Source organism: Ambystoma mexicanum, chromosome 6p (assembly GCF_040938575.1).
Source record: "Ambystoma mexicanum isolate Mex_15411 chromosome 6p, UKY_AmexF1_1, whole genome shotgun sequence".
Taxonomy (NCBI): Eukaryota; Metazoa; Chordata; class Amphibia; order Caudata; family Ambystomatidae; genus Ambystoma; species Ambystoma mexicanum.
In genome coordinates this window covers 299066404-299089862 of record NC_090935.1, presented here as the reverse complement: position 1 = coordinate 299089862, position 23459 = coordinate 299066404, and the positions used below count along the sequence as shown (strand labels likewise).

The window sequence follows — 23459 nt, the reverse complement described above, 5'->3', positions numbered from 1 at the left end:
CAGTCAATTGAGTATTTCTCTGAGAGTGGCCACTTCTCCAGAGTATTCCAGAGCAATGTTGCTGCTTTCCTTATCAATCTCCTTGTGAAAGCAATAGCTTTTAAATTGGTCATGCTGAAAACATTCCAGTATTTCTGCTTGACGCAGCTCACCACACTGAATAATAACACTTGACAAAGTGATTGAACTTCCATTTTAGTGAGGATAATGCTAGAGTTGTGTTCCAGAACTGTGATAATTAACATATGTTTGTCAATCTAAATGTTTTCCATAAAACAGACTGATGAGCGGTACAAAGTTGGCAACTCAAACTCTATAGAGACATATTGTGAAGGAAGGTTGTTTTGGAGTTGTGCCAAATGTACCACAGTTCTTAAACCAATTGCCAGTCTTGCATTCTTTACATTTTGTTTTTTTGGCATCATGTGGGTGGATCCTCCTTTATTTTTTTTAATTTTATGTAGTCAAAGTTGGTTGTATTAGACAGCCTCACAATTTCTTGGTAACTATGTCACTTGGAACTTGTGGCCATCCGGGAATTTATTGTTAACAAAAGGTGCCAGAACGTGGAAGGTATTTTGGGAGATACACAAGGTCAGAATTATTCCCAGCATACTTTATGGTTTGGAGTGTTTGCCATCGAAATGAATCAACTGGCTTGACCGATTAGAGGGAAAACTCCTTCAATCACTGCTTGACGTACCCAGTGTGGAGGCACTGAGGTGCGAGCTGGCTTGCCCTCCCTGTCGGCCCTCTGGTTAATACAATGCACGAAGTTCTTCCTCAAGGAGAGTAGGGCCTTGCTCTGCACCATTGCACAGAACGAGAATAACAAACTCCTTAATCAAACTTAATGTGAGCTGAAGCAGTCGGTCATTTTCCATTTTGATTACATTGGTTTTATGGTCCCTGATGCTGTGTACCCTTAGCAATATTTTCAAGGACTACATTAGCAATATTTTCAAGAACTAAAGTCCAAAACTATGGTCTGGGACAGGTCACAAAACACTGCTAAGTTGAGCACTAAAAGTAGATGAATTGAGTATAGTACACAGGGTTCGCCCTAATGCTCCCTGCTCTTACCTACTAAAACCTTACTCCATCGACCTTAGATGTTTCACATCATACGCCTAAATATAATTCCCACGTTTGAGTACACTAGAGCGTGGAGGGGCATTCGCTGTGTGGATAGGCGTTGTCAATAGTTTAATAGAGACCACCCGACACATACTTACCACATGCCCAGTGTTACGCATAATATATGGTAAGGGATGTGGGAATTGTATCTGTTCTGAGGCTGGTTGGGAGACAGATGCATTCTGGAGCACACTGTACTCCGCTGAAAGTCTAGTAATTACTGCAGTGGCACATTACATAGAGAAGGAAGCGCTCATCTTAATTAGTGAAACTACTATTTAATTTATGGACATTTCTTTTTTATAATTTGCATATGTCGAAATTGTAGTTGGAGTTCTTTTGTTTTGCTTTTTCACTTGATTTAACTTGTTTTTCTATTCTGTAATTTTTATGCTGTGTAGTGCTGAAGGTTTTGTATAAAGCCAATACACATTTTAATTTTCAAATAAATGTATTAGACGACGACTAAGGATACCCTAGTTCTTAGTTATCAGTTATGAAATTTCCTAGGGTTAAGTCTTTAGACATCTCTATCAAAAGTCAGACCAGACTTTTGTTTGTTTTTGGCTAGATGGCACAGTGTCACCTATACCTATTAGAAAATATCACCAGATAGTTAAACTGACAAACCCCATGACTGGTCATTCAAATGACACCAAATGACAAACCCAGTCAGTACTATAGAGAAACCCAGTTGAATATTAACATTAGGAGCAGGCTCATATAGCGGGCCCGATTGCAGCAATGTGGCCCGCTATATGCCCCTGCTTTAATGTTAATACCTGGTAGCAGTTCTGTCAAGCTCATACCAAATGATGTGGGATTTGACAGGCCAATCCTCTTCCTGATGGGTTTGAGTTCCAGGTGGATCTGCCTTGAGCTGAATTCAGTGAGCAATGCAATATCCTGTGGCCAAGGGACTACATTTACATTTTATAAGCATCGTTGGACCCACCCTTAGCTGGAATCCAGACAGAGGCTCAACAGCAGATTTAAAAGTGGACCTAAGAGTTGCTGGAACCTTCCGTCTCTATTTCAGCAAGTCCTCGTTCAGTAGTAGAAATTGTCAGCAGGCTGGTCCCCCTGTGGTCTCATCTTCCTACTCAAACACATACATCAGGGCGAGCAATACATTCAATGTGCATATGGAGTAATACAGCAATTGAGAGATCAGCTTTACAAAAGGTGGGGGAGCAGTAAATCGGAATCGCACCACAAGGTATAAACATGTCATTCTGGAATCGGGGAGGAGCCACTCTCGGATGAGCTCCTCTTAACTGTGAAGATAGCTGTTGAATGCAGCCCAAATGCTCTTAGGGCGTGAGCGAGTAGGAAGCATGTTAAGGTACTCTTCTTCGCAGTTTTGAGACCAAGTAAGCACATTTTAACCACTTCTGAAAAGTAGGGGGAGAGGATCTCTTCCAGCTTTGAAGTATGCATTTCTTGGCCACTATACAACTTGTATTTAAAAATGTGGCCATACATTTAGCCCCTTCAGCCTTCCACATCCCAAACAGGACTCCCATCGGGTCAGGGTCAATAATAGTGCATTCTCCGCCTTACAGCGAAGGCAGGATTGTGGGATGGTACAAGCAAATTTAGAGATCCTGAGGGGAGTGTAGTACAGCCTGTTCAACAATTTGTATTGCATGACACGGTAGCTGAAATTGAGGGAGAGACTATTAGTTTGCGTGCACATTTTCGCCCATAGGTGGTCAGAAACCTCAAGGCCCAGTTCATTTGCCCACTCATTGCACGCCCTGGAGGGTCGGGTCGGGGCACTCGTCAATAACAGTTTGTATAATGGAGACAATGCCACGGGCTCCCCCTGAATTTGCGATACATGCAATCGCTGGAGAGTAGGGGGAGGCTTGTTCGGGAAATCCGGCCAAGCGGTATGGAAGGCAGCGCAAAGCCTATAGTACTGCAGAAATTCTAGTGCCGCCCCGGAATGGCCCGGCCTCCATGTCTGTGGGTTTATGAACCGCCCATCGGGATAGAAGTCTGTTAGTGGATGATAGCCCAGGGTTCCCCAGTGTCGCGCCAGGGCCGTGTCGTGTGTAGGCTCCAGCCCGAGAAGAACCTCCAGACAGGGAACCACTTGTAGGAGGTGTGCTGTTCAGCCGTGGCACTGAATAATCGGCTCCAGGATGTACGGTGGTTCCGACTGGGTCGATTGGCGAGTCTGGTGCATACTGCCGGTGTAATATTAGTGCCATTACATTAATGTCGGCTGCTTCAAGAATCTCCAGCTTGACATGGGGGCGGGATGGGGACCCATGATACCAATGGGAGGCGTATTGAGCCTGTGCCGCCAACCAGTACAGCATCAGGTTGGGGACGGTAAATCCCCCTCTTTTGTATGGGAGTGTCATATCCGACCATTTTTTGTGCACCGCACCAGAGTGCCACAAGAACTGCATGCACAATTTGTGTAATCTTGTAAAGTATCCCCCTCTTCCCCGGCCAGATGGGTATGTTACTAAATGTATACAGTAACTTGGGAAGCAATACCATCTGGATGAGTGAAAGCTTCCCAGCGAGTGACAATGGGAGAGAGCGCCAACGTGCCTTTTTGGCCTCGGCTGCCTGCGCCGCAGCCAGGTAGTTGTCCGCTAGCAATGTTTCCTACACAATAATCTTAATTTCTGCCTTCTCAACCTTGAATTTGCCCCTCTCTCTGCCTTTGCAATACCAACGCCATTGCTATCTTGTTGCACCTGACTCCTTCTTTTCTTTAATTCAAAGAAGAATGCATAGAATATTTTCTGCTTCTTCAATTGAGTTATTTTGTGGTTCTTGCCCACAAGCCTGAATGGTAAACCGAATAATTGGATCGATCTTTTCCAAGTCTTGCTTGTCCGTACACTTATTGTTTTCTTTGGAAGCATGGTATTGTGTAGGTATCGGACCACAAAATGTTCTCTAGCCATCAACCAGTGGTAGGTGACAAGTAACTCTTGGTGAGTAAAAAATGGTGTGCCGTTTCCTGTGGAGGATTTGCATTTATGCCCTGGGCAAGTGACGTTTGTCTGGCCAGTAGATTGCAATTTTAATTTCTTTTTAAAATGTTTTTATTCTGCATTGATTTTCAAATTGTATGTTACAACATTACATGGAAGTGAAGCAAACAATATAGTTTGTGTTAAATCCATGTTTTCCACTTGACACAGTCATGGCAGGCGGCACATGCAAAGTCTGGGGTATAAAACGATAGGTCAGCATAAATGTATATATAGACATGAGTTAGCCAGAGGCTTACATATATAGGTTGGTTACATTAAAATCGCGATCTCATCATGTAGTAGTCGGACAACAGCACAAACAGTGTAGACAGTTCACAATGGTTTATCATCCAAAGGATAAAATAGCGACTGGGTCAATTTGTTCCAGGCCATTAATACATCACTGATGTCAACATTGCTTTTATTCTTCTATCTATATCATATTTTGGTTTCCACTAGTGCCTGTTTTTTTTTTCAGGTATGCCTACCATATAGCAACCACTGGCCTGAAAGAGCTTCTTCAAACAATTGCAATTCTGCGTTTAGCTAAAATGTATACCATGTCCATGAATTTAGTTATGCGTTTTCTATTTTTCGGCTTTGCGCATAATCCTAGAAGACATGTCTCAGGTAACCAACTCAACTCATTAATTCCCATATTAAGCACCTCCTGGCGTACCGCTCCCTAAAATGTATTTCTAATCTGACATTTCCAGAACTCGTGAATCGGAACTGCCTTCCCATGTCAGCCGAGTTTGTGACGGGGAATTTGGACATTCTGTAAGGTGCCACGTATGTTCTATGAAGTACTTGTAACTGGACTAGTTTGTGGCAAGCATTTCAGGATAACCTATGGATATATAGTGAAGCTCTCTAGCATTTCCCTCCTTTAAACTTGTCCCCAGATCCAGTTCCCCTTCTTATTTGACTTTAAGCTCTCCCTCGTGTGTCCTATTAAGGAGTTAAAAAAATTAATAAATAATAAAGAATTCTAGATTAAGGGGGGGTGGGGAGGGCATATTCAGATCCATGATTTCCTGGGCACACATAAAATACTGGGGCAGTAGCAATCAGGCTTCAGTAGAGCTCACAGCACCAAGTGTTCCCTGTTGGATCTCAAGGCAAACATTTTTCACTTGTTCAATAAAGGGAGCACAGTGATTTATCCTCTGCATTTGACCTTGTGGACCATTCTATACGCGTCCCCTGATCGCGTCATTGGGACTCCTCGCTGGAGGCTGCGTAGTGTGTTAACTCTTTCCTCTCTGACCGTAAATCCAAAATAATCTGTAATGACGTCATGGTAGACGAATGCCTGGCCTCGTGTAGAGTCCCACAGGGATTGTGTGTTTCACCTACACTGTTCAACATCTTCACAATCTGGATGTTTGATGCAGAGGGGGAGCTTTTCGCGAACTATGCTGATGACACGCAGTGTCTCATCCTGCTCTCAGTTGATAACGGAAAATACTCCATCACTGTTAACATCATCTATAATCTGATTGAGTCTTGGATAGTGGAAAATGGTCTTGCACTCAACAACTTAAAGACAGAGCTTATGATTGCGGGCACCGCTCTCCAGCTTTTGAAATGTAGAGAATCCCCTCAACACCCGCACCAGAAAAAAAAAACACACTAGGGAAAAAAGTCCAGCGCACCTCTTGCGAGGAAATTTTTTATTTCCACAAAATAGAGATGTACCAGCAAAGGACTCTGCTGCCACAAAACGTTCTGGCAGAATCAGTACGAACAGCACTTTATGAGGACATACAGTGTCATCAGTGACGTAAATAACACAATGTGCAAACCTGTGTGGCTGGTTGGTCGAGACCCTATACATAGGGTACCAGCTCAATAAGGGATGCCATGCCGTTGGTCCCAGCCCCTTCTGCCCATCTTCCACGTGGGTTCCTCCTTTCGTGTCATCGGGCATGAAATTACCACTGATTAGCAATTTTGTGAAGAAAAACAATACAGGCTCCATCTCTAACCTGTTGTGCACCTGGTACTGCAGACCTGGTCTAAGCGGTTACCTTGGGGCCATTGCTTCTAACAAACTACAGCTCGATTCCAGACACGTTGGCGCTCTACCAAAGTTCCCCACCCTCGTATTAGCTATGTTGTTTTATCCCTCCCGGCACCTTGCAGCACAAATCGAGCAAACCTATTTTGAAGGCGACTAATCCCCGTTTTCAGATCTTTTCTGATTGATTCAGGGGGTTTAACAGTTTTATGGTTGGTGATTTGGGACTGGCTGGTACTTCAGAATGCTGGGGGTTTTGTGGCTGGCACTTTTTCGGTGCCATTACTTGGAGCTGGAACAGGAAGGGTCGGAGGCTTGTGCCCTCCTTCTCCTGGGATTGCTTTTCTGAGTGAGCTCTGAACCCCCTTGTGGCCTTGCAGGGTGCATTCCTTCTGGGATATGAAATGTTGGTAACCTGTGACAATGAAGGGTCTCTGAATCTCTGCAGCTCTGGCCTTCCTCACCAGTGCTCAAGCTACATTCCATTACTACCTGCATATACTTAATTTATATGTGTGTGAATTGGGCTGCAGCCCCGACTTCAGTGCAAAACTAGGCCTCTATTCCAATATGGCTGCAACTCTTCAAAATGGCATTTAATTCCCCATGCATACAGACGCGCACCTCCCCTCCCTGCATTATGGCTCCTAACGACTCCCCTGTGCCCCCTGTAATCTAGCCCCTACTGTATCTTCATGGGGCCTCTGTTTCATCCAAAAACGCTGGGGGATATGGGACGGGGTCTGGGATAACCGCCCCTCCTTCCCAACAGAAGCTTGGCAATGAATACCAGTTTTTTTCAGATTGCAGGCTGTGCCATTGCCACAAAGTCAAAACATTGGGTGTCATACTGGATCAGGAACGGAATATGAAGTCTCATATTAAGTCTGGTGTCAAGTTCGGCATACTTCCTGAAACTTCTTGCGCAACTTAGGCCCTTTCATAATACATCTAACTTTGCCTCCATCGCCAGGGCGAATATTGGGGCGCGTCTGGATTATTGTGCAAGTCTCCTCCAGGGAATTGGCAAATGCAAAATGGTTCACCTGCAGGTGATTCAGTATGACGTGGTACGTATTCAGGGCTTGCGTAGATCCGATCATGTTTGATCTGAAAGGAGGGTTCTGCATTGGCTGCCGGTTGATAGTAGAGTTACATTTTGAATTCTCTGCATCACTCACAAGTGCCCAGCTACCTGGATAGTAGACTGTCTCACCTTTTACAAATTACTAAATCTAAACTTTCTATAATTACACAAGGTTCCTTTCCCCACTCTACTCCCAGATGTTGGAATTCCCTTCTGCCAGATTTAAGAGCTTGTTCCAGTTTTGCGACATTCAAAAGGGAACTTAAAACTGTCCTCTTTTACTAACTTGAATTGAGCCTCTTTCCCCTCTGGTCTTTTATGTATGGTCCTTTTGTCGGCTTTTGTCTTGTTTTCAGTGCTATTATGCCTTACGGACCCCATCTAGGTGCTTTATTGATTTATTGGGTATTTATAATACGCCTATGCACAATGTACTTTGAGGCCCAACAAGACAAGAAGGGGGAAGAATGTTGGGGAGAATTTTCCAAAATATGCGAATTCCCTTCTACCTTAGAGGGACCAAGCTCTTTTTGCTGGACTTTAGGACTTTTAATTTTCCTCCTGGAGAGAGGGAGACCTTTTTTCCCCTCTCATGTATTTTTTCTTTCATTTGAACATTGTGTTTCTTTTGGTTTTGGAGTCTGACAAACTCCATAGGCATCATCTTTTTACATTGTGGCACACAGCACCCTCAGTGCAGTGTCACATAGAAATCCATTGGATTTATGCTAAGGTTTAAATACCTCGTCTTGGATAAACTACTGTTTCCAAGAGTAGTGAAGTGAAATTGACTTTATATACATTTTTCTCTTTATAGACCCAGCACACACTATTTTACAATAGGGTGCTGGAGGAGTTACTTAGTATCCTCTTTGTCTATCTTCTCATGTAACATTTTTATGTTACTCTTTCTACAATTAATGGCTGGTGGTAGTGGTGTACTTTTTCCTACAATTGTGTGTTTTTACCGTAGGCTGAATCCTCAGCTGCAGGTTTGCACCCATGCATGCCCATTTTGTCAAAATGGCCCTGGTCTTCTTTTTTCGCCATTTCCTGTTGGAAAGGTCCTTATTGAGATTTAATCTGCGCGCTAAACCAGGTTTGGCCCTTTGTTAGTTTTGTCTTTGGTGGGATTCACTGGTGAAGTCCGCCTCTGGCTCCAGCATGTCTGTCGGGGCAGGAAGCAAGGGAGGTGCCCAAAACTCCCTGTGGTTAGGCTCCTTGGTAATAGGAATGCACCCAAAGGTGATTGGCCGGGTGGCTGTCCTGCAAGGACAGCCACCCTGCTGTGTGAGCGACAGCTACGCTGCAAATGAATGGGAACTACTTTCATAAAAGGCGAGGTCTTTTGCAAGGAAGGCCGAGTTGACCACAGGACGAAGGAACCAAAGAAAGAAACTGGAAGAGAAGCTTGCTGCACCTCCTGGACTGTTGGTTTGCCCTGTGAAGCCCTGCTGCAGTGCTGAAGCTCCAATTTCGACATCAACTAGAGAATCCCGGAAAGGACGACTTCTCCCCGGCTTGGTGGGACCAATCGACCCCAAGACGAACTCTACTGAAACCCCTCTCTTTGCTGGCTGTAATTCCATTGGTGTTGCAGGAACCGAGTGACAGGGGACAGGAACACCAGAATCAAGTGCATCGCCTTTAAGCCGGTCCCGACCTCCAGGAAGATCTTCAAGACTCCTTCGAAGCAGGACTAACCAAGCCTGAGCCACCTCAACAGAGTGCTGGACTCCAGAAGCAAGGAAAGTCCACAAGGTGTCCAAGAACTGCAGTGGTGCTAATTGCGAGTAGCTGAAACCGCGAAGTGCTGCTGATCTGAATTGCACCTATTGCTGCCGCTGACCTTCAAATTGTAGTGCCGGAGTCCCCAGACGTCCTCCCTCTTGTCTCCACGACTGAGGCCCAGGAACAACAGGATCTGTAGGACTACAACAGGAACAGAAGCCAGCGGGAATCCTTTCTTCAGACACAAGGTACTGTGAACTAAGGGCTACTTGCCTCTCGTCGTGTGTAGCTTGCTTGCTCTCACTGGAGACTTGCATTTGCTGCCCTTTGCAGAGTTGCTTGCAGCTTTGCCCTTCACAAACCTCCCACCTTGTGTCCCAACAATGATTTCTTTTTACAACAAAACTTTCCTTAACACTATGCAAGACTTTGTACCTATCTTCAAGAAGTGCCTTAGCTCTGCTAGACTTTGCTCAATTGACATTGGCTGTCCTGGCTTGTTGAAAGACTCTTCTGACTTTCTGTTTTAACTGTCCCTCCAAAAAGTCATACATACCTTACTTGTATAGCTGGGAAAGGGTTAATCTATATTGCATTGGGGGATTTAAAAGTGCGTACATGTTTCAGAAACGTGTTAACCATTGTTCCCTTCCCTTCCCTAACCTTTTCCTTTTTGCCACAACTTCAGTATTACCATTTACATGTGAAAAGTGATATATTGATGTCCACAGTTTCCTAACTTTTGATGTCACCTCAGGGTGTAGGAAGTATCTGTGTGCCATCCCAAAAGGGTATCTATTTTACTTGATTGAACAGGAGTATATTGTTGAACTATGTTTTAAGTGTTGCATATTGCTCCCTTCTAAAGAAGGCTTATTTTAAAACTGACTGTTAAATTAATAATTATTTAATCACGAAACCTTGAGTGTAAGTGTTATTTGGATCCTTGTCACTGTGAATCTCTGTTTCAACCCTACAGCTCACATTGACCCCTCTTGAGATATGCCTGGCTGTTCAGTGACTCTACCAACTTATGCAGTACAGACTTATACCAAAGGTTGGGTTACCTAGTGCAAGAGGACAAGGCTGGTGTAGTCTCCCACAGGGTTACAGATAACAAGGGGGATCCTGGGAGACTGTGCCAGACATGAGTCCTGGTTACAAGAGCCTTACCCAGAGTCTTTAGCTCACTATCTGTCTTTGTCCTGCACAGACGTGGACCCCTTGCTCACTACTCTTAGAGAGGCATAGCTCCTCCCTATTGATGAGGTCCAACCAGACCGAAATACGTGTCTGGGGATGCTGTTGGTACTCTTGTTGGTAATCTTGTTCAGAGGAGAATTGCCTAGCATTTCGGTGCTGGACTGCCCCAGGGCAGGACAAAGACTGATATGTTTGGGATATTTCTTCTTTGTGAAAGATAGTGAGCTAAAGACTCTGGGTAAGCCTCTCGTAACCAGGGAGGCCAAGTGCAGGGGTAGACTGGAATAGGGTGGCCTGGTGCCCTATAGAATCTGAAGGCAGACAGTCAAGAGGCAGATGGGGACAAGTATTTCCGGCTGAAGTCTGAGCGGGGCAGGGAGGCCGTTCTGGAGAGAGACACCTGCAGAGAAAAGGGATCTACCCCCTACTCTCTGCTTGGAAAAGCGTCTGATCCGAAAAGAATTAGAGCTAGAAGACTGAGGGACTCTTGCAGGAAGGTATGTATTTGTATTTATTAAATTTGATATAGCGCTTTAAGCCAAAGCGCTTTACATGAAACGGGAATACATTACAAGCATTACATAATGAGTCATGAATCCAGTAACTGAGAACAATATACAGAACAATTTACATGAGAAATATGAGTTAACATGTGCAGTACAGAACAGTTGCGAGAGAAAACATTAGAGAGGTGTTAGGATGGTGATTGAAGAAGGTAACATTTTAAAGGAGTGCAAAAGGAGCAGTAAGAGGTGGTGGAGCGGATAGGGAGAGGAAGATGGTTCCAGTAAAAAGGAGCAAGAATTTGGAAGGAACGGAAACTGGATGGAGCGCAGGGTGCATGAGGAAGAGTGAGTAGGAAATGATCGGCAGAGCGAAGTGGGCGAGAAGGAGAGTAGAAAGTGAGGAGGGAGGAAAGGTAGGGTGGAGCAAGACCGTAGAGGGATTTGAAGACAAGACAGAGGAAGTTGAATTTGAGTTGGGAATGAAAGGAGAGCCAGCCCAGAGAAGTGAGAGAAGAGATGGAATCATGAAGAGAGAAGGCAGAGAAAACAGGTGGTAGATGGAAAGTCTAGTGAAGAATAGGGAGAACATTAGAAGTTTAGTGGCGTGAAAGGTAAGGAAGGGTCGGATTTTGCAAATGTTATAGAGCTGGAAGCGACAGGAACGGGAGGCAAGAGAGATGTGGTAAGTAAAGGAGAGGTTTGAGTCGATGTGTAGGCCAAGATTGCGGGCATGGGGGGGGGAGATGGGGTGCTGGGAAGGAGGAAAGAGGATGGTTGGAGGTGGGAAGGGAGGTGGGAGGGTGTTAGCGGGAAAGAATAGGGCTTCAGTTTTGCTAGTATTTAGGGTTAGAAAGTAGGAGGACATCCAGGATTTAATAGCAGAGAGGCAGGAAGAGAGCTTGAGATGGATGTCGGGGGTAAAGGAAGAGAAGGAGAGGAAAAGCTGGGTGTCATCGGCGTAGAAGTGGTGAGAGACACCAAATGAAGAGATGATTGGAGCTAGGAGAGAGGTGTAGAGTGAAAAGAGAAAGGGTCGGAGCACGGATCCTTCGGGGGACACCATAGTTTAGTGAGTAGGTGGGGGAGGTGCTACTGCCCCAGGAGACGGCAAAGGTACGATTGGAAAGATAGGAGGTGAACCAGTTAAGGACAGAGTCTTGAGGCCAAAGGAAGAGAGAGAGTCAAGGAGTAGTGGGTGATCTACAGTGGCAAAGGCTGCTGAAAGGTCAAGAAGAATGAGAATCGATGAGTGCTTAGAGTAGCGAGCAGAAAGGAGGGAGTCGAGTACAGGCGTGAGAGCAGTTTCAGTGGAGTGGTTAGGGAGAAATCCAGATTGGGTAGTGAGGAGGAGAGAGAGGTTGGAGACGAAGGAGGAGAGTTGTGAAAAGGCAATGTGTTCAAGGAGTTTTCACTGTAAGGGTAGGAGAGAAATGGGGCGAAAGTTGGACGCCAGATGGCGGTTGGCTGAGGGCTTTTTCAGGATAGGGATGATGGTTGCATGCTTGAAGGTTGAAGGAATGGTAGAGGTAGCCAGACAAGTGTTGAAGAAGGAGGTAAGGCAAGGTAAAAGGAGGGGGTACATTTCAGGAATGAGAGGGGTAGGAATGAGGTCAGATGGAGCGGCGGAAGGGTGAGTTTTAGACAGGAGGAGGGAAACCTCAGATTGAGTGAAGGAGGACATGGTAGTGGATGGGCTGGTGGGAGGAGGTGATGGGGGAGGGGGGAGAGTAAGAAGGGGAGCAGAGAATGTCCTGACGTAGAGTGAGGACTTTGGGCGAAAAGAAATTTGCAAGTTCAGTGGCTGAGAGAGGAGAGGCATTAGAATGATCAGGGGTAGGGAGAGGGAGAAGGCGAGTCAGAGTTTGGAAGATTCGGCGAGGGTGAGAAGATTGAGAGCGGAGAAGGTCTTAGAAGTAAGTTTGTTTGACGGAGTTGAGGCAGTTATCATAAAGGGTATGGTAGGAGAAGTAAGTGGATTGGTTGGTAGGGGAGCAGTGTTTAAGCCAACGTCGTTCAAGACATCTGAGGAGGCGGTGCATGGAGGAAAGGTGAGGAGAAAGCCAGGGTTGGGCAGGTTTGCGAGAAGGGCGGAAGGAGGAGAGAGGGTAAAGCAGTTCGAGATTGGAAGTGAGAGAAGAGGAAGGTGGAAGAAGCCTCATTAGCCGTGAGAGAGAAGTTGGAGAGAGTGGGGAGGGAAGAGGAACAGGAGGCGTAAAAAAGAGAGGGATTAAAGTTACGTAGGTCGCGCCGGGAGAAAGAGGTGGAGGGTGAGGGAGGAGAAGAGGAAGGGGGGAGTGAAGGCGACGGAGAGTAAAGAGTGGTCAGATAGATAGTTAGGAAGGGTGGATATAGATGAGGCGTAGAAAGAAGAGATAAAGATAAGGTTGAGAGTGGAGAAGTGTGTGGGTGGGGAAGGGAGATGTGTAAGAAGGTAGGAGTCAAGTATAGATGGGAGAGGAGATATTGGGGGATTAGTGGAGAGATGGAGGTTAAAGTCGCCAAGAACGATTAGAGATGTGGGACTGGGGGAGATGAGGACAAGGAGGTGGTCAATATCCTCATAGAAGGATCTGAGAGGGCCAGGTGAACGGTAAATAATGAGAAAAGATGTGGCATGCGGAGAGTTGAACATTTTATACATAAACTCAAAGGAGGGGAGGACTGGAAGCGGAGGGGGGGGGGGCAGGGAGTAGAAAGGCACTTGGGCTGAAAAAGAAGATCAATGCCACCTCCACAGCCTTTGGATCGAGGGACATGGGCAAAGGAAGAGGAGGAAGAAGTGAGAGATGCGGGAACAGAAGTGTTGTGGGGCGAATCCAGGTTTCGGTAATACAGAGGAAGTGAAGGTTCAGACGTAAGAACAAGTCCAAGACAGCAGCAGTTTTATTACAGAGGGATCTACCATTCCATAAGGCAACGTCAATGATGTTGGAAGTGTTAGTTATTTGGGGATAGATGAGGTTGTGTTGTCAAAATTGGGCGTTGGGCCAGGTGGGGGGTGAGGGAAAGTTAAGAGGAGATAGTCATGATGATAAGGCTGAGAGATTTGGAGGAGGGAGGGCAGAAAAGCGGGGGGGTGGAGGGGAGAAAAGGGTGAGACTGGTAGTAGGGAGTGCGATTTGGATATAGCGGGGTCCCAGGCCCCAGAAAGCCATGTGGATGGTGCAGAGGGTCTTGAACTTGATCCTTGCAGCAACCAGGAGTGGGTGGAGGGATTTTAGTGCTGGAGAAATGCGGGCCTGGGCTTGAGGCCAAGGATAAGTCTTGCAGTCCTGTTCTTGATTGTTTGAAGGGGCGAAGGGAGGAGTTGGGCAGATTGACGAAGAGACTGTTGTAGTAGTTCAGCCTGGAGAGGACCAGAGCTCTAGAGACATTGAGTATCGAGTGGATTGTGTCCTCCAACGTATTCCTCATCTATGACATGTAATGTCCACAGCTGTGCTGCTTCGGAATGTCTTTTATTTTTTCGGCAGAGGGTGCCATGGCGTCGGGTTCATGTCCCTCAAAGTTCTTCGTCGAGGGTCACCTTATCGGATGTTATAAGTAGCACGCACGGCGCCCATAGCCTCAGTTCTGTTTTTTTTTTTCTTTTTTTTTTGCAAACGTGTTTGCTTAGAGAACTCGGCGCGCCTCGTGTCGTCTACTTTGTATCATGACGATTAGCTCTTCTTCCACCCCGACCACCCCGGGGTCTGGCTTCAAGAAGTGTCGGGGGTGGTCAGTCAAAATGTAGAAAATAAAATGTAGAATGACAATAATGCCGAAAAATAAATGTAGAAAAAAAAAGTCGAATTCCCTTTTTTTTAAATTATATATTTATTTTGGGGTCCGGGAATAAAAAAAAAATAGGTAAAACAAAAAAAAAAAATAAAAAAGGGGGGGTTGGGGAGGGAACCCCCCCATTTCAAATAAAAAAGTCATAAAATAAAATTCGACTTTTTTTTTTTTTCCGACATTTTTTTTTCGACATTTTGACTTTCTACATTTTGTCTTTCTACATGATCACTATAAACCCTGTCGGGACTGCGGGTTCACGCTGTCCGTCACAGTCCCGCATCGGATCTGCTTGTGGTGCCTGGGCGAGTACCATGCCACGGACGACTGCTCGAAGTGCCAGTTGTTGACTGCCAAGGCCTTGCGGGAGTATAAGGGGAAATTGAAGGTAGGCCGTGTTTCCAAACCCTGTAAATCAAAGTCTACTGGTCTGTCAACTGACGAATCGTTGTAAGAAGTCCAGGAGATCTAGATCCCGGAGGGGTTCGCGCCACTCTTCGTCGAGGCGGTCCCGGAAGCGGCGTCACCGTTTGCCTTCCCCTTCCTCATCAGATGACTACCTGAAGAAAGTGGCCTGCCCTACTAAAACCTCTACCCTTGAGGAACGGGAGTCTTTTCGGGAGCAAATAGATTTTCCAATCTCACAGCAAAGTTCTGTCCACGCCTTCAGTTCAAGCCGGCAAGGAACGGTCTCGTCAGATACTCATGCTTCCTCAGGCTCCGATAGTCGGCATGATGAACATCGGGAGCCATCGAGGTCCCGTTTGGTCAAGGCATCAGAGGATCGTCTGAGGCGTGCCAGGTCCAGGTCGCGGTCTTCGTCTCCAACAAACCGTCGAAGCCTGTGAAGTTGTCGAAAAAGGTGTTGACGCCATCGGCTCCAAGTCCATCGAGTGAGTCTGTCGGGTCTTTACCACCGGTTAGACCTTCGAAGCCTTCGGCGCCTTTGTCGATGCAGTCGGAGCTTACGCCATCGGTGCCTATTGGGCAGAATTTACTGGTGGAAGCCCCTGTGGCTGTTGAACCGCCAAGGAGGGCTACTTCTAAGTCTGGGAAGCCTGTCCCTGTTAAGAGGTGCACTCTTCTCCCTAGGAAGGATTTCTTTCAGTCTCTCCAGAATATTTTTGAAGAGGAAGAGAGGTCTGAGGAGGAGGATGTGCCCTTTGGTCTTCCTTATGGGATGCCTGGTGCTCCGGAATGTCTCATTTCTGAGGAAAGTCGGATTGAGGATCTGCGTCAACCCTTGCATGATGCTAGCGGCATAGGCACGTCTCCTGAGATGGTGTTTGGTAAGCCAGAGCCTGGTGATCATGCCGAGTCATCCTATCAGAGACTGATGTTGAGAAGTTGTAGAGTACCGGGGTTGGGCCAGGACCGCGGTTGCTTATGATCAGGATGACCTTATCAACATCTTGGATCAGGGTCTGTCCACTGACCCAGTGTTGCCATTTCTGTGGCTTTGCAAGAGAGTGTGGCTGCTACTTGGAATGCCCCGGAGTCTATTCCGGTGGTTAACAAGTAGTTGTCAAAGTAATACCGCCCATCCAGTAGCAACCCCGACTACCTGTCTACACACCCTACTTGCAAGAGTTTGGTGGTCCAGACGGCTACAGCCACCTCGAAGCAGGCAGCATACCCTACCATCCCTCCTGATAGGGACGATAAACGCATGGATGGAAGGGTGCGCAAGGTATTTTATGCTGGGAGTATGGCGCTGAAATCGGTCAACTCCACCTGTGCCTTGGCAAAATGTTCACACGCTCTGTGCAATTGTATTTCACTTGGGGCTCAGCATATTCCCGAAGGGGAGGAAAGAGATGGCTTTCTAGCTATTTTGCAGGATGGCAAGGATGCCATGTGTGAATCCCTTCAGTCTGAGTTGGACACTGCGGATAGTGTTGCGAGGTCCATGGCTACGAGCACCGTGATGCGCAGATTTGCGTGGTTTTGGAAGTCCGGTTTTCCACCCGATGTGCAGGCCCGTCTTCTCAACATGCCGTTTGATGGGTCGCATCTTTTTGCCAACAAAGCTGATAAGTCTTGAGAAGTTGCAGACCTCCAAGGGAGCTGCCAAATCTTTGGGCGCAGCTGTCGGACAACCTCAGCCTTTTCGTCCTAGGGGACAACAATGGAAGGGTTGTTCCTTTCGCTATTACTCCTCATTTGGAAAGGCAAAAGGGATGGCCAGTCAAAGGGGCCAGCGTAAGTTCACTCGTGGTGGACGAGGTAGAGGTGCCAAAGTCGCTCGACAAGTTCAAAATGGTCACTCTTTCGCAGATCCTTCAGGCTCTCCAACTTCCGGATTGGTTGGTGTCATTGGACATGCAGGATGCTTATTTTCATGTACCAATCCATTTCAAGCAAAGAAAATAACTCTGGTTCGCAGTTGGTGGATCCCACTATCCGTTTTGGGTCCTGCCATTCGGCTCAACTCCGCCCCAAGGGTTTTCACCAAGCTCATGGTGGTGGTGGCAACGCATCTCAGGAGAGGGGGGGGGGGTCATGTCTACCCCTACCTGGACGATTGGCTGATCAGGGCGCATTCTCCCGAACCAGCCGTGGATCATCTCAGCGTTACCTGCCACTCCCTTCACAAGCTGGGCTTCTCCCTCAACTTCAAGAAGTCACATATGACACCATCCCAACAGCTCCAGTACATAGGGACCGTTTTGGACACATCCTTGGGGATGTGCTCTCCTCCCAAGGTGAGGGCCCCTCACATTCTTCAGATGGTCACAAAATTTCAGCAAGCCCAGAGTCTTCCGGCTTTCGAATTTTTAAGGTTGCTTGGCCTCATGGCATCCTGCATTTTTCTGGTGCCAGAGGCCCACTTGAGAATGAGGTCCCTTCAGTGGGCTGTACGGTCTCAACGGTCCCAGTTCTCGGGCAGGATGTCGGATCTCCTTCATGTTCCGCTCTCGGTCTTGCAGGAGCTTTTGTGGTGGGCAGACAAGAAGAATCTCATGAAAGAAGAGCCCTTTTGGCAGCCATGGCCGAATGTCATGGTGGTGACGGACGCTTCCCTGACAGGGTGGCGCGCTCAAGCCGACGATCTGTCCATCAGCAGTCGTGGGTATCCATCGGAGTCAAGACTTCACATCAATCTTTTGGAGCCGACTGGCGCTGAAGACTTTCCTGCCGCCTGTAAGGGGGGATATTGTCCTGATAATGACAGACAACACGGTAGCAATGCAGTACCTCAACAAGAGAGGAGATGCAGGGAGGCAATGCAGCTCTGGTCCTGGGCAATACGAGAGGGAATGTCCCTATCAGCGGTTCATATAGCTTGCGAGGAGAACCTTGCGGCAGACGCTCTGAGCAGGCAGAGCGCGGTCTCCCACGAGTGGGAACTAGCTCAGGAAGTCCTTCAGGAGATCTTCGCCTTTGGGAAACCCCACAGGTGGATCTGTTCGTGACTGGTGCCAACCGGAAGTACAAAAGGTACTGCTCGAGGGAATTTCCTCCAAGAGGAGCTCTAGGAGATGCGTTTGTCGTGGAGTGGCTCTTCCCGCTACTGTAAGATTTTCCTCCAAATGAGACCTTCCGGATGACGTGATGGAGGTGTTGCTTTCAGCTAGGCGGCCGGCAACAAAGTCCCTGTACCGTTGGCGTAGGTTTTGCAACTGGTGCAGAGAAAGAATTTGGATCCTTTTCAGTGCTCGATTCCAGAGGTTCTTTCATTCTTGATTTCCTTGGCCCACAGGGTCTTCAGGTGGGCACCATTAAAGGTTATTTGGCAGCGCTATCTTTAAGCGCTTTCCAGAGGAATGCTCTTATTTTAAATTCTCCTGATCACTCAGTTTTTGAAAGGGCTCACAAATGTGTTCCTGCCGTTGCCGTTTCAGGTGCCGGTCTGGGATTTTAATTTAATTTTGAAAATTCTGATGGGTGCTCCGTTTGAACCTTTGCACTATTGCCCTTTAAGGTTGTTGACATTTAAAACTGTTTTCTTGGTTGCAGTTACATCTGATCGGAGAGTGATCGAGTTGCAGGCACTTTCTTCTAAGCCACCCTTTACTTTGTTACACAGGGACAGGGTCGTATTGCGAGTTCAGCCGTCCTTTCTACCTAGGGTTGTGTCAGAGTTTCATTTGAGTCAGAAGGTGGTACTCCTTGCTTTCTATCCTCCTCACCCTGGTAAGGAAGAGGAACGGCTCCATAGGTTGGATCCTAGGAGAGCCTTGACCTTTTATCTCTCCAGAATGGCCAAACTCAGAGTGGATGTCCAGCTCTTTGTGGGGTATACAGGACACAGTTTAGGACAGGCTGTTTCTCAGCAGATCTTGTCTAGGTGGATTATCCTCACTATTCCGGAATGCTACCGGTTGGCTGGAAAGGACCCCCCTGAGAGCTTGCAGGCTTATTCCACCGGGGGTGTTGCTACTTTGATAAGCCCCCCAGAGGGGGGTGCCGGTAAAATATATCTGATGCTGCAACGTGGTCCTCTATACACACGTTTGTTAAGCATTTCTCCCTGGATACTTCCCACGCTCAGGATGTTGCCTTTGATAAGGCAGTGCTTTACCCATTCAATTGGGTATGTCTACATTATTTTCCCTCCGCTAATCATGGTTACTGCTTTGGGAGTCTGTCCTAAATCCGGAATACTTTGGAGGGCACAATCCATTCGAAGAACAAGTTACTTACCAAACTGGTAATTTTCTTTTGACTGGATGTTCCGCCAACGTATTCCTCATCGCCCTCCCAGCCTACCCCTCTCAAGAATTTCCCATGCCATTACAGCTTACGTCCCACAAGGCTAAGTGCAGGCGATGCTCTGTTCTGGGCATGAGTGCCACACGTTGTGAGGGGGGGGAAAAATGAACTAAGGCTACAGGCGCCATACGTGCTAGTTATAACATCCGATGACGTCACTCTCGACGGAAACCTTTGAGGGACATCGACCTGATGCCATCGACGCCATGGTGCCCTCTGCCGAATAAAATGTCCGAAGCAGCACAGCTGTGGACATTACATGTCCTAGATGAGGAATACGTTGGAACGAACATCCAGTCGAAGGAACGTTACCAGTTGGTAAGTAATTTGTTCTTCTGGGGGAAGGTGAGGAAAGGGAGAATGCCTCTGAGGAGTTGGAGTTGAAGGTGGGCCTTCTTGGCAAGGTCCGTGAAATAAAATATACAAATAAAATAAATAATTTAATTAAAATATGCAAGTAATGGTGACCCTGTCCCGAGCCAAGCCATTTGTCGGGGGAGATTGAGGGAGTAAAGAACCAGTAGCCCTGACCTTTTTAAAAAAAAAAAAACTATTCCGGAAATGTGGGGCACTCCAGAGTCCGCGCAACTGGTTACAGTCCTACCACAAACCCTCTTTCCGCATGTAGGGATTGTGGTGGGTCAGAAGGAGTTGGACAATTTGACGACATTCTGTACTCTCTTTATTAAAATTAAGGAATAAGGCCTATCTCTCCCTATGGCTAAATGAAATAACCTGCCCATCTAAATAAACTAAAGTTGCTTGTCAGATGTAAGCAATCCAAAATAAATATATCCTCCGTTCAAACTACCCCTATCTGACCCTACCACTAAATATAACTAAAGTAAATATGCCAAGAGACTGTCTCTTCTTCCCTTGGTCTTCTTTTTACTTTGGATAGTCCTTTTATGTACAGATTTCCTTTTGGATTATATACTTCTTTTTTTTCAAACAACTTTTATTTAAGTTAACATGTTGTGAGTACAAAACAAGCATATCAACAGGTACAGTATAGTGTGCCGAAGTTAGGGAATCGCCGTTTGGACTTGCAAGTCTGCTGGAGATCAATGCGGTACAGACCTGGGTTAAAGGCACTCCCTCAAACCCCCCACCCCCATCGCCCCCATCACCCCCATCCCCACACTGCATGGTTCCTGCCACTCCCTCCTTTCTTCCAGGGGCAAGACAGGATCACAGAAGAAAAATGTTGCAACATTGGGGGCCTAGCGGCCATAGCGGGGTATCGCTCATCAAAGTCGATGAATGGGGCCCACACCAAGACATATTTTGGGTATCGCCCTTCAAAAAGTGCCGTGATGTTGTCTGCCCCCAGAATGTCACCAGGCCCTAACCCACCACATGTGAACCAGCGGTCCCTCGGTCACCTTCCAGTTACGGGCGAAGACCAGCTTAGCTGCCAGCAGGAGGTGTCCAATTAACGTGGCCATTGGGCCAGTAAGGGGAACACTCCGCCCCCATCTTCCTTATCCCCCAGAATCACCACATGTGGATCCATGGGGAGGGTCAACCGTGTGATGTTTTATTCTAGCCAGCACCTCCTTCCAGTAAAGGCCCACTTTGGCACATGACCACACCACGTGGAAGAGGGAGCCCACTGCTTTGCAGCCCCGCCAACATGTAGCAGGGTAATCACTGTCCATGTGGTGCAGCCTCTCCGGGGTGAGATACCATCTGTAGCAAAACATATAGGAACATTCCCCGTCTGTGACGCGTCCAACCCCATATTCTCAACCATACCTCGTCCTCGATGGGGCTCGCCAAATCATCTTCCCATTTAGACATGTATGGCAAGCGCGTCACTGGATCTCCGGTATGTAGTAATAAAATCGCTGCAAAAAATGTCGCCTTTACAAAAAATTGTGGCAAAAATGCTGCCCCATTATACCATTTAAGGGGTGCAGGAGTTGCTGGGGTGTCCCCCGCTCCTCTTAAATGGTATAATTGGGTCTGGGGGTTGTGGGGGTGTCCCCCGCATACTTTACATGGATTGCGGCGGAAAAACCACAGCCTTTTTGCCGTGATTTTTTTGTATAAACCACAATTTCTGCCGCGATTTTAACAAATGGAACCAAAACTCCTGTATCCAGAAGCTTGTATAAATTTCAGGTCTGCACCCCCATGGGGCCCTCCTGTAGTGTCAGCTCAAGGGCAGAGAGGAACCTAGTGGCCCCCCTCCTCATGTGCGCGTGGGAGGCCCAGTGCCTCAGCTGTGTTTATCTGAAGCACTCCAACTCTTAAAAGTGAGCTTGAATTCTTCAATGTCATTGGCCTGTTATTTTTAGAAAGCTGCCGTAGACGGGCCTCCCACCACCCCTCCAAATCCCGGCTGGAAGCCCGGGTTATTCCACATAATAACCCCTAGATACTCCCCATCTGCGGAACGCCCTCCCCATGTAATGGAGTGTGCTTTTGGTTGTTGCGAGCAAGGAGAAGCCCCATTCCTGCCTCGGGTGTCTCCCCTCTATGTAAGGCAGCCGGGATAGGTCGACTCCCGACTGGGCCTGTTCGATTAATTTCCACTTTGGCGGTAAGGCAGGTGAAAGTGTGCGAGAGCTGTGCTGCAAGGTTATAGCAAACACATCCTGGACCCCCAATCCTCCTACGCTCGCTAGCAAGACCGTTCTGGATATTCTAGCACGTTTGTTTCCCCAAATGAAACCGAAAATCTTCCCCTGAAGTGTACGGAGGTCTGAGTCCGGGACTCTCGCTGCCAATGCTGAGCACAAGTACACCAAACGTGTGATCGGATTCATTTTGACTGCTGTGATGCGGCCAAACCAGGAAATCTCCTGAAGCCACCACCTAGCCAAATCCCTGATCAGTTCCAAAAACAGTGGGGAATGTTAATTCGATATACCTCTGATGGCTTGCTCGAGATACAAACCCCCCAGGTACAGGATAGAGTCCTGAGTCCACTGTATAGGGACGAGACCTCCTATAGCCGCTTTCTCCTGGGGCCTCAGGGGAGACATCCAGTCCATGCGACTTGCCATAATTCACCTTAGACGAGTGCAGACGAGCGGACCCCTAATCCTGGCATAACAAATTTAAGTAACCCTCACCCGATGACCACAGGTTAAACTCACAATCTGTCTATTTACCCCAGTGGTAGACCTTTTTTTGTTGATGACCATAATTCACCTGGAAGCCAGAGACCCGGCCAAACTCGTCCAACTCTTCCAATACCGCTGCCAGAGAAGAGCCAGAGTTGCTCAGGGTAAGCAGGACGTCCTCTGCATAAAGGGACAGGTTATACTATGTACCACCCACCTTCACGCCCTCAAATGCCTCGTTAGTTCTAATGCGGTTGGCAAATGGCTCCATGCATAAGGCAAAAATTAACGGGGGTAGTGTGCAGCCCTGCCTTGTGCCTCTGGTGATGGTCAGACTGGACGACCATGCCCCATTAACTCTGAGGTGTGTGGATTGCTGTTGATAGATGCCATGACCTAGCAAATGAACACAGGCCCAAACCCAAACCTTTCCAGAACCCTCCTCAAGTAGCCCCAGTCCACTCTTATCAAAGGCTTTATGGGCATCCAGCGTAATAATCCCCAGATCAGGCCTGACCGCCTTCCCACTTCCAGCAAACCCAATGTACGTCTCACGTTGTCCTGTGCCTCCCGTCCTGTAGTGAATCCAGTCTGATCCCCCTTCTATGGGCCCGGGCAGAACCCCCATCATTCGACGGGCCAATATTTTTAAGAAAAGCTTTGAGTCCACATTAGTGAGTGCAATAGGGCCATATGACTCACAAAGCCTCCAGCCTCTTGTCCTTTGCAGATGGGGAGCAGGTGCAAGTGGATCTAGGTCCCCTGGCCTAAGCCCCGCCCACCTGGTGCCTTCCTGGTTGGCGCTCTTTTTCCCCTACTTAAGGAGCCCTCCAGCCTCTTTTCCTTTCCAGATGGGGAGCGTGTGCAAGTGGATCTAGGTCTCCTGGCCTCAGCCACCCACCTTCTCTGCCCTGCCTCTTCCTTTCTGCTCTTAACTCTTAGATCAAGGAAGTCTCTAGCCTTGGCGTGCGAAGCGAATGACAGACAGAAGGACAATTCCTGTTTGGACCTGTTCAGATCAGAAGGACCCAAGGCCCGAACCCCTGCTCAGACAGCAGGTAAGCATGCTCCAACATGTGTTTACTCCCTCTGTCCCCACGGGCCATCCCCACCATCATCCGCCAACGTCAACTTCGGTACTGTGGTTGAGGACAGGTGCTCCGCGGCACAGTAAGTTGTGCATTTGTAAAAGTTATTTCTGAT

General features: G+C 47.5%; 1 protein-coding gene across 1 annotated transcript in view; it reads left to right on the top strand.

Moving 5' to 3' along the window:
- LOC138511395 (asparagine--tRNA ligase, cytoplasmic) overlaps window positions 1-23459 on the top strand; it is a 344053-nt gene that overhangs the window by 130546 nt on the left and 190048 nt on the right. The gene's annotated exons all lie outside the window — the stretch shown is intronic.